The sequence below is a fragment of the Microcebus murinus genome, unplaced genomic scaffold (assembly GCF_040939455.1).
Source record: "Microcebus murinus isolate Inina unplaced genomic scaffold, M.murinus_Inina_mat1.0 scaf006_hap2_Mmur4.0, whole genome shotgun sequence".
Lineage (NCBI taxonomy): Eukaryota > Metazoa > Chordata > Mammalia > Primates > Cheirogaleidae > Microcebus > Microcebus murinus.
This window is the reverse complement of record NW_027438952.1, coordinates 337114-347400: the sequence shown is the minus strand read 5'-3', so window position 1 is coordinate 347400 and position 10287 is coordinate 337114. Positions and strand designations below refer to the sequence as shown.

General features: G+C 62.3%; 3 non-coding genes across 3 annotated transcripts; all 3 read left to right on the top strand.

Moving 5' to 3' along the window:
- The first annotated feature begins 980 nt into the window (after positions 1 to 980).
- Positions 981 to 1099, top strand: LOC142866452 (5S ribosomal RNA). The gene has a single exon (XR_012916433.1). It is a non-coding gene; the product is annotated as a 5S ribosomal RNA (ribosomal RNA).
- Positions 1100 to 4872: 3773 nt separating this feature from the next.
- LOC142866423 (5S ribosomal RNA) lies at positions 4873 to 4991 on the top strand. Its single transcript, XR_012916404.1, has one exon. It is a non-coding gene; the product is annotated as a 5S ribosomal RNA (ribosomal RNA).
- A 3759-nt stretch (positions 4992 to 8750) lies between these two features.
- On the top strand, positions 8751 to 8869 carry LOC142866451 (5S ribosomal RNA). The gene has a single exon (XR_012916432.1). It is a non-coding gene; the product is annotated as a 5S ribosomal RNA (ribosomal RNA).
- The last annotated feature ends 1418 nt before the right edge of the window (positions 8870 to 10287 follow it).

Below are 10287 nucleotides of genomic sequence, written 5' to 3'. Positions count from 1 at the left end.
GGTCAGGGTGCTTTCTCTCAGGGGCAGACTCTTTTCCGGGCGGGCTACCGGTGTCTCTGTTTGCTCGTTTCTTTCTTCCATTTCGGGAAAGTCTTCCTTGCTGGGTGTGGAAATCTCCTATGCCTTCCCTCGCCTATTCTGTCAGCTTTAAAATTCTCTTTCAGTTGCCACCCTCACAGATGGATTAGGAAACTCTTTCCGGTGCACTCATTAGTGAAATGACCTCCAGGAAGCTGGAATCCAATATCTAATGGCCGATTTTTAGCGAGTCCACACGCCAGGGTGGTCGGGGTCCAATGCAGCCCCGGCCAGGCCCAGGCCCCTTGGACTAGGACACGGAGGAGGGTCCCGGCCCACACGAAGCGGTGCCGGCAGTTCTCCACGGGCTTGGGCGTTTTCCAGAGGTAGGAGATGGAGGGGACTGATTTCTTCAGCGCCCCCCAAACCACGCCACCCCACCCCACCCATGGGACACATCCCCAGAGAGAGACGCCCCATACACTGGCTGTGCCCCAGCCCTGGCCCGGGGGAATAGGCGGCAGCCCACCCACAGGGCGAGGGGGGGGCGCAGCTGAAAGGGGTTGTGGGGGAGGGCGGCCCCTGGCTGGGGTCAAAGGGCGAGCGTCCCGCGCGTGCGCAGTCAGCGGCAGGCAGCGACGCGCTGGGGGTGGGCAGCGGGTAGGTGAAGGAGGCCGGGCGAGGAGACGAGGGGGGCTGGGAGGGCTCCACCTTGGCGAGTCCAGCCGTGGAGGCGCATCTTGTGTGAGTGTGAGTGAGTGTGAGTGTGTGTGTGTGTGTATAGAGAGACAGCCCCCCGCCCCGCCCCGCCCCGCCCATCACCCCCGTCCCTGGGAGCCCGGGGGACCCGGCCAGCGAACTCAACCGGCCCGGCCCGGCGCGGGGCCTGGGGCGGGAGGCCGCGGCGGGGAAGCCCAGAGAGGCTCGGCTTCTCGAGCGGGGCAGGGGCGCCCTCCGCCGCCGTCTAGGGCCACACCACCCTGAACGCCCCCGATCTCGTCTGGTCTCGGAAGCTAAGCAGGGTCGGGCCTGGTTAGTACTTGGATGGGAGACCGCCTGGGAATACCGGGTGCCACAGGCTGCTGCTTTTTTTTTTTTTTTTTGCCTCTTGTTCTGTCCCCTTTCTGGGAGCGCGGCGGCGGCCCGGGGTGGGGGTCACCCCCACCCTCAGCGCCCGCCCGCGGTGCCTGGCGCCCCAGCCCGCACCGTGGGGCCTCCTCTTGTCCCAAGCCGCGACACCGCGGCCACGCGGCAGCATGCGTGGCATCTGGACTGTCAGGTCTCAGACGAAAGGTCTGCTCTGTGGGAACCGACACGCTGGAGGAAACCTTGAGAGTCTGAGAGGGGAGGGAGTTCCAGAAGAAGGCCAGGATGTCATTTTGAGGGAGTATGTGACCAGAACTCGTCCCGTTGCTTTTGGGGTTCTATGGGCTACACGCAGGAATCTTTGGTGGTGGCACCTGATGTTGGGGGATCCGGAGTCACACCCAGACCTGCTCCACAGGCCTCCTTTTACTTTTCTCTTCGGATTCATTATTTTTAAAAAGTGTCTCTTACCTCTAGGATTGCATTTTCTTTTCTCTCTCTCTTCAAGCAGATGATGGGAGTACAAGTATTCAGGTGACATGTGTTGCCCGTGCCCCCCTCCCCCCTGTGTTCTTTTTTTTTTTTTTTTGAGACAGAGTCTCGTTTTGCTGCCCAGGCTAGAGTGAGTGCCATGGCGTCAGCCTAGCTCACAGCAACCTCAATCTCCGGGCTCAAGCAATCCTGCTGCCTCAGCCTCCCGAGTAGTTGGGACTACAGGCATGCACCACCACGCCCGGCTGTGTTTTTCTATATATATTAGTTGGCCAATTAATTTCTCTCTATTTTTAGTAGAGACGGGGTCTCGCTCTTGCTCAGGCTGGTTTCGAACTCCTGACCTGGAGCAATCCGCCCGCCTCGGCCTCCCAGAGAGCTAGGATTACAGGCGTGAGCCACCGCGCCCAGCCCCCCCTGTGTTCTTATTCATATACCTCTCATGTTGTTCCAGCGTATTGTGGGGGTACCAATGTTAAGGTCGGGTGCCTTGCCCTCTCCAAGCCTCCCCCCTCGGGTCAGAGCTTCAAGTGCGCCCATCCCCCAGTCGGTGCGCACCCACCCCATGCCTAATGGATGTGTATGCCCCTCCCCTCCCCCCACCCGCCCGACACCCACCCGATGAAGGTGACTCCTCTCTGTCCACTTAGGCGTCCATCCGTTCGTACCAATTTGCTGGTGAGCGTGCTCACGTGGTGCTCGTGTGTCCATTCTTGGGATACCTGGCTTACTGGAACGGGTTCCAGCTCTGGCCAGGAGAACACGAGAGGCGCCCTCTCACCGCTGCTCCTCACAGCCGAATGGCACTCCGTGGTGTCCACGCGCCACATTTTATTGATGCACTCCTGGATGGATGGGCACTCGGGTCGCTTCCACGTCTTTGGGATTGTGAATTGTGCCCTAACTGTCACCCTAACCCTTACCCAGCCCCCGTCTCCTCTGCCCCTGCCTGACGCACTCCTCCCTGGCCAGACCCGTCACTGTCCTGGGCCCCCGCCTGACCGGCTCCTCCCCGCCCGGCCGGTCACCGTCCTCTGCCCCTGCCTGACACGCTCCTTCCCGCCCGGCCTCTCACCGTCCTCGGCCCCTGCCTGACCGGCTCCTCCGTCGCCTGGGCCTTCCAAGGGCTTGGTGTGGATGCTGCTTCCAGGAAGCCCTCCAGAAACCCGGCAGCAGGGTGGCCGCAGCAGTCTCCAGCAGCCGTCCCTAAGTCGCGTGAGTGCGGGGGACGTGCCCCCGCTGTGCCGCGGGGGCCCAGCCTGGTGTCTTCCCTGAGGCCCTGCGGCTGCCGGCTGGGCTGCCGCTCCCCGCAAGGGGAGAGCCGCGGAGGTGGGGACTGCCTCCTGATGGGGACGTACACGCAGCTCTCCACGTCGGATTCCGGGGCTCTCTGTCCTGCCCGAAGGCCCAGCTGGCCTGCGGGTCCTTAGAGTGGCAAAAACATCCGAAAACTGAGATTGAGGGTCCGGTGGGTGTCTGCACTTTTGTGCTGGGCACCCCAGGGAGGCCCGGGGGCTGGCTGGACAACGTGGTCTGCTGGGCGGGGGGGTTGGAGGAGCAACTGATGCCCTTTGCACTTTGGGTAGCAAGAGTCTGAGGTGTCTCTGAGCCCTGTGCCCTGTGGGGGGGGGCCGGGGGGGAGGAGGAGGAGCAGGAGGAGGAGGAGGTGGGAAGGGCCGGGGCCTGCAGTCCTGTTCCCGGGGTGGCACGGCAAGTGGCTTCTTCCACAGGCTGCTTGGCCTGGGCTCCCTGCACCTGGGCCTTTGGAGGACCGGCCCTGTGCTTGCCAACACTTCCTGCAGGGACCCAGAGCTGGGAGGTGGCATCTCTCAGCCCTGGGTCGGGCAGAGCCCCAGCGGGCCATGCCCACAACCTCTCTCAGCACCGGTCCCCCAGAAGGCTCCTTTGGGACCAGGATTCTCTTGCGGTGACTCTTTAAGGTCTGGCCCCTGGATGGAGGGGCACCAGGAGTAGAGGAGCAGGAAGGGGAAGGGGGTGGCCGTGCGAGGGGACACTTTGAGGCCAAGTCCCAGCTTCAGCCTGATCCTCCTGGGAACCCCGCTCTGAGACAAGGAGCCGGGCTTCGCATTCCCACAGCAGCCAGTCGTGGGCTGAGGACACCTGGGGCGTTGGGAACTCCCTGGCTTCTCCTTGGTTTAACGTCTAGAGCTGCTTGTGAATCGCGCCGCCACACACACCCGAGCGCAGGTGTCTTCCGCACAGACTGCGGGCCTCGCTCTTCTGAATGCCGCTAGCTCGCCACCCACCCACGGGTGAACCTGGTCAGGGTGCTTTCTCTCAGGGGCAGACTCTTTTCCGGGCGGGCTACCGGTGTCTCTGTTTGCTCGTTTCTTTCTTCCATTTCGGGAAAGTCTTCCTTGCTGGGTGTGGAAATCTCCTATGCCTTCCCTCGCCTATTCTGTCAGCTTTAAAATTCTCTTTCAGTTGCCACCCTCACAGATGGATTAGGAAACTCTTTCCGGTGCACTCATTAGTGAAATGACCTCCAGGAAGCTGGAATCCAATATCTAATGGCCGATTTTTAGCGAGTCCACACGCCAGGGTGGTCGGGGTCCAATGCAGCCCCGGCCAGGCCCAGGCCCCTTGGACTAGGACACGGAGGAGGGTCCCGGCCCCCACGAAGCGGTGCCGGCAGTTCTCCACGGGCTTGGGCGTTTTCCAGAGGTAGGAGATGGAGGGGACTGATTTCTTCAGCGCCCCCCAAACCACGCCACCCCACCCCACCCATGGGACACATCCCCAGAGAGAGACGCCCCATACACTGGCTGTGCCCCAGCCCTGGCCCGGGGGAATAGGCGGCAGCCCACCCACAGGGCGAGGGGGGGGGCGCAGCTGAAAGGGGTTGTGGGGGAGGGCGGCCCCTGGCTGGGGTCAAAGGGCGAGCGTCCCGCGTGCGCAGTCAGCGGCAGGCAGCGACGCGCTGGGGGTGGGCAGCGGGTAGGTGAAGGAGGCCGGGCGAGGAGACGAGGGGGGCTGGGAGGGCTCCACCTTGGCGAGTCCAGCCGTGGAGGCGCATCTTGTGTGAGTGTGAGTGAGTGTGAGTGTGAGTGTGTGTGTGTGTGTATAGAGAGACAGCCCCCCACCCCGCCCCGCCCCGCCCCGCCCCGCCCATCACCCCCGTCCCTGGGAGCCCGCGGGACCCGGCCAGCGAACTCAACCGGCCTGGCCCGGCGCGGGGCCTGGGGCGGGAGGCGGCGGCGGGGAAGCCCAGAGAGGCTCGGCTTCTCGAGCGGGGCAGGGGCGCCCTCCGCCGCCGTCTAGGGCCACACCACCCTGAACGCGCCCGATCTCGTCTGGTCTCGGAAGCTAAGCAGGGTCGGGCCTGGTTAGTACTTGGATGGGAGACCGCCTGGGAATACCGGGTGCCACAGGCTGCTGCTTTTTTTTTTTTTTTTTGCCTCTTGTTCTGTCCCCTTTCTGGGAGCGCGGCGGCGGCCCGGGGTGGGGGTCACCCCCACCCTCAGCGCCCGCCCGCCGTGCCTGGCGCCCCAGCCCGCACCGTGGGGCCTCCTCTTGTCCCAAGCCGCGACACCGCGGCCACGCGGCAGCATGCGTGGCATCTGGACTGTCAGGTCTCAGACGAAAGGTCTGCTCTGTGGGAACCGACACGCTGGAGGAAACCTTGAGAGTCTGAGAGGGGAGGGAGTTCCAGAAGAAGGCCAGGATGTCATTTTGAGGGAGTATGTGACCAGAACTCGTCCCGTTGCTTTTGGGGTTCTATGGGCTACACGCAGGAATCTTTGGTGGTGGCACCTGATGTTGGGGGATCCGGAGTCACACCCAGACCTGCTCCACAGGCCTCCTTTTACTTTTCTCTTCGGATTCATTATTTTTAAAAAGTGTCTCTTACCTCTAGGATTGCATTTTTTTTTCTCTCTCTTTTCAAGCAGATGATGGGAGTACAAGTATTCAGGTGACATGTGTTGCCCGTGCCCCCCTCCCCCCTGTGTTCTTTTTTTTTTTTTTTTTTTGAGACAGAGTCTCGTTTTGCTGCCCAGGCTAGAGTGAGTGCCATGGCGTCAGCCTAGCTCACAGCAACCTCAATCTCCAGGCTCAAGCAATCCTGCTGCCTCAGCCTCCCGAGTAGTTGGGACTACAGGCATGCACCACCACGCCCGGCTGTGTTTTTCTATATATATTAGTTGGCCAATTAATTTCTTTCTATTTTTAGTAGAGACGGGGTCTCGCTCTTGCTCAGGCTGGTTTCGAACTCCTGACCTGGAGCAATCCGCCCGCCTCGGCCTCCCAGAGAGCTAGGATTACAGGCGTGAGCCACCGCGCCCGGCCCCCCCTGTGTTCTTATTCATATACCTCTCATGTTGTTCCAGCGTATTGTGGGGGTACCAATGTTAAGGTCGGGTGCCTTGCCCTCTCCAAGCCTCCCCCCTCGGGTCAGAGCTTCAAGTGCGCCCATCCCCCAGTCGGTGCGCACCCACCCCATGCCTAATGGATGTGTATGCCCCTCCCCTCCCCCCACCCGCCCGACACCCACCCGATGAAGGTGACTCCTCTCTGTCCACTTAGGCGTCCATCCGTTCGTACCAATTTGCTGGTGAGCGTGCTCACGTGGTGCTCGTGTGTCCATTCTTGGGATACCTGGCTTACTGGAACGGGTTCCAGCTCTGGCCAGGAGAACACGAGAGGCGCCCTCTCACCGCTGCTCCTCACAGCCGAATGGCACTCCGTGGTGTCCACGCGCCACATTTTATTGATGCACTCCTGGATGGATGGGCACTCGGGTCGCTTCCACGTCTTTGGGATTGTGAATTGTGCCCTAACTGTCACCCTAACCCTTACCCAGCCCGTCTCCTCTGCCCCTGCCTGACGCACTCCTCCCCGGCCAGACCCGTCACTGTCCTGGGCCCCCGCCTGACCGGCTCCTCCCCGCCCGGCCGGTCACCGTCCTCTGCCCCTGCCTGACACGCTCCTTCCCGCCCGGCCTCTCACCGTCCTCGGCCCCTGCCTGACCGGCTCCTCCGTCGCCTGGGCCTTCCAAGGGCTTGGTGTGGATGCTGCTTCCAGGAAGCCCTCCAGAAACCCGGCAGCAGGGTGGCCGCAGCAGTCTCCAGCAGCCGTCCCTAAGTCGCGTGAGTGCGGGGGACGTGCCCCCGCTGTGCCGCGGGGGCCCAGCCTGGTGTCTTCCCTGAGGCCCTGCGGCTGCCGGCTGGGCTGCCGCTCCCCGCAAGGGGAGAGCCGCGGAGGTGGGGACTGCCTCCTGATGGGGACGTACACGCAGCTCTCCACGTCGGATTCCGGGGCTCTCTGTCCTGCCCGAAGGCCCAGCTGGCCTGCGGGTCCTTAGAGTGGCAAAAACATCCGAAAACTGAGATTGAGGGTCCGGTGGGTGTCTGCACTTTTGTGCTGGGCACCCCAGGGAGGCCCGGGGGCTGGCTGGACAACGTGGTCTGCTGGGCGGGGGGGTTGGAGGAGCAACTGATGCCCTTTGCACTTTGGGTAGCAAGAGTCTGAGGTGTCTCTGAGCCCTGTGCCCTGTGGGGGGGGGCCGGGGGGGAGGAGGAGGAGCAGGAGGAGGAGGAGGTGGGAAGGGCCGGGGCCTGCAGTCCTGTTCCCGGGGTGGCACGGCAAGTGGCTTCTTCCACAGGCTGCTTGGCCTGGGCTCCCTGCACCTGGGCCTTTGGAGGACCGGCCCTGTGCTTGCCAACACTTCCTGCAGGGACCCAGAGCTGGGAGGTGGCATCTCTCAGCCCTGGGTCGGGCAGAGCCCCAGCGGGCCATGCCCACAACCTCTCTCAGCACCGGTCCCCCAGAAGGCTCCTTTGGGACCAGGATTCTCTTGCGGTGACTCTTTAAGGTCTGGCCCCTGGATGGAGGGGCACCAGGAGTAGAGGAGCAGGAAGGGGAAGGGGGTGGCCGTGCGAGGGGACACTTTGAGGCCAAGTCCCAGCTTCAGCCTGATCCTCCTGGGAACCCCGCTCTGAGACAAGGAGCCGGGCTTCGCATTCCCACAGCAGCCAGTCGTGGGCTGAGGACACCTGGGGCGTTGGGAACTCCCTGGCTTCTCCTTGGTTTAACGTCTAGAGCTGCTTGTGAATCGCGCCGCCACACACACCCGAGCGCAGGTGTCTTCCGCACAGACTGCGGGCCTCGCTCTTCTGAATGCCGCTAGCTCGCCACCCACCCACGGGTGAACCTGGTCAGGGTGCTTTCTCTCAGGGGCAGACTCTTTTCCGGGCGGGCTACCGGTGTCTCTGTTTGCTCGTTTCTTTCTTCCATTTCGGGAAAGTCTTCCTTGCTGGGTGTGGAAATCTCCTATGCCTTCCCTCGCCTATTCTGTCAGCTTTAAAATTCTCTTTCAGTTGCCACCCTCACAGATGGATTAGGAAACTCTTTCCGGTGCACTCATTAGTGAAATGACCTCCAGGAAGCTGGAATCCAATATCTAATGGCCGATTTTTAGCGAGTCCACACGCCAGGGTGGTCGGGGTCCAATGCAGCCCCGGCCAGGCCCAGGCCCCTTGGACTAGGACACGGAGGAGGGTCCCGGCCCCCACGAAGCGGTGCCGGCAGTTCTCCACGGGCTTGGGCGTTTTCCAGAGGTAGGAGATGGAGGGGACTGATTTCTTCAGCGCCCCCCAAACCACGCCACCCCACCCCACCCATGGGACACATCCCCAGAGAGAGACGCCCCATACACTGGCTGTGCCCCAGCCCTGGCCCGGGGGAATAGGCGGCAGCCCACCCACAGGGCGAGGGGGGGGCGCAGCTGAAAGGGGTTGTGGGGGAGGGCGGCCCCTGGCTGGGGTCAAAGGGCGAGCGTCCCACGCGTGCGCAGTCAGCGGCAGGCAGCGACGCGCTGGGGGTGGGCAGCGGGTAGGTGAAGGAGGCCGGGCGAGGAGACGAGGGGGGCTGGGAGGGCTCCACCTTGGCGAGTCCAGCCGTGGAGGCGCATCTTGTGTGAGTGTGAGTGAGTGTGAGTGTGTGTGTGTGTGTATAGAGAGACAGCCCCCCGCCCCGCCCCGCCCCGCCCATCACCCCCGTCCCTGGGAGCCCGGGGGACCCGGCCAGCGAACTCAAACGGCCCGGCCCGGCGCGGGGCCTGGGGCGGGAGGCGGCGGCGGGGAAGCCCAGAGAGGCTCGGCTTCTCGAGCGGGGCAGGGGCGCCCTCCGCCGCCGTCTAGGGCCACACCACCCTGAACGCCCCCGATCTCGTCTGGTCTCGGAAGCTAAGCAGGGTCGGGCCTGGTTAGTACTTGGATGGGAGACCGCCTGGGAATACCGGGTGCCACAGGCTGCTGCTTTTTTTTTTTTTTTTTTGCCTCTTGTTCTGTCCCCTTTCTGGGAGCGCGGCGGCGGCCCGGGGTGGGGGTCACCCCCACCCTCAGCGCCCGCCCGCGGTGCCTGGCGCCCCAGCCCGCACCGTGGGGCCTCCTCTTGTCCCAAGCCGCGACACCGCCGCCACGCGGCAGCATGCGTGGCATCTGGACTGTCAGGTCTCAGACCAAAGGTCTGCTCTGTGGGAACCGACACGCTGGAGGAAACCTTGAGAGTCTGAGAGGGGAGGGAGTTCCAGAAGAAGGCCAGGATGTCATTTTGAGGGAGTATGTGACCAGAACTCGTCCCGTTGCTTTTGGGGTTCTATGGGCTACACGCAGGAATCTTTGGTGGTGGCACCTGATGTTGGGGGATCCGGAGTCACACCCAGACCTGCTCCACAGGCCTCCTTTTACTTTTCTCTTCGGATTCATTATTTTTAAAAAGTGTCTCTTACCTCTAGGATTGCATTTTCTTTTCTCTCTCTCTTCAAGCAGATGATGGGAGTACAAGTATTCAGGTGACATGTGTTGCCCGTGCCCCCCTCCCCCCTGTGTTCTTTTTTTTTTTTTTTTGAGACAGAGTCTCGTTTTGCTGCCCAGGCTAGAGTGAGTGCCATGGCGTCAGCCTAGCTCACAGCAACCTCAATCTCCGGGCTCAAGCAATCCTGCTGCCTCAGCCTCCCGAGTAGTTGGGACTACAGGCATGCACCACCACGCCCGGCTGTGTTTTTCTATATATATTAGTTGGCCAATTAATTTCTCTCTATTTTTAGTAGAGACGGGGTCTCGCTCTTGCTCAGGCTGGTTTCGAACTCCTGACCTGGAGCAATCCGCCCGCCTCGGCCTCCCAGAGAGCTAGGATTACAGGCGTGAGCCACCGCGCCCAGCCCCCCCTGTGTTCTTATTCATATACCTCTCATGTTGTTCCAGCGTATTGTGGGGGTACCAATGTTAAGGTCGGGTGCCTTGCCCTCTCCAAGCCTCCCCCCTCGGGTCAGAGCTTCAAGTGCGCCCATCCCCCAGTCGGTGCGCACCCACCCCATGCCTAATGGATGTGTATGCCCCTCCCCTCCCCCCACCCGCCCGACACCCACCCGATGAAGGTGACTCCTCTCTGTCCACTTAGGCGTCCATCCGTTCGTACCAATTTGCTGGTGAGCGTGCTCACGTGGTGCTCGTGTGTCCATTCTTGGGATACCTGGCTTACTGCAACGGGTTCCAGCTCTGGCCAGGAGAACACGAGAGGCGCCCTCTCACCGCTGCTCCTCACAGCCGAATGGCACTCCGTGGTGTCCACGCGCCACATTTTATTGATGCACTCCTGGATGGATGGGCACTCGGGTCGCTTCCACGTCTTTGGGATTGTGAATTGTGCCCTAACTGTCACCCTAACCCT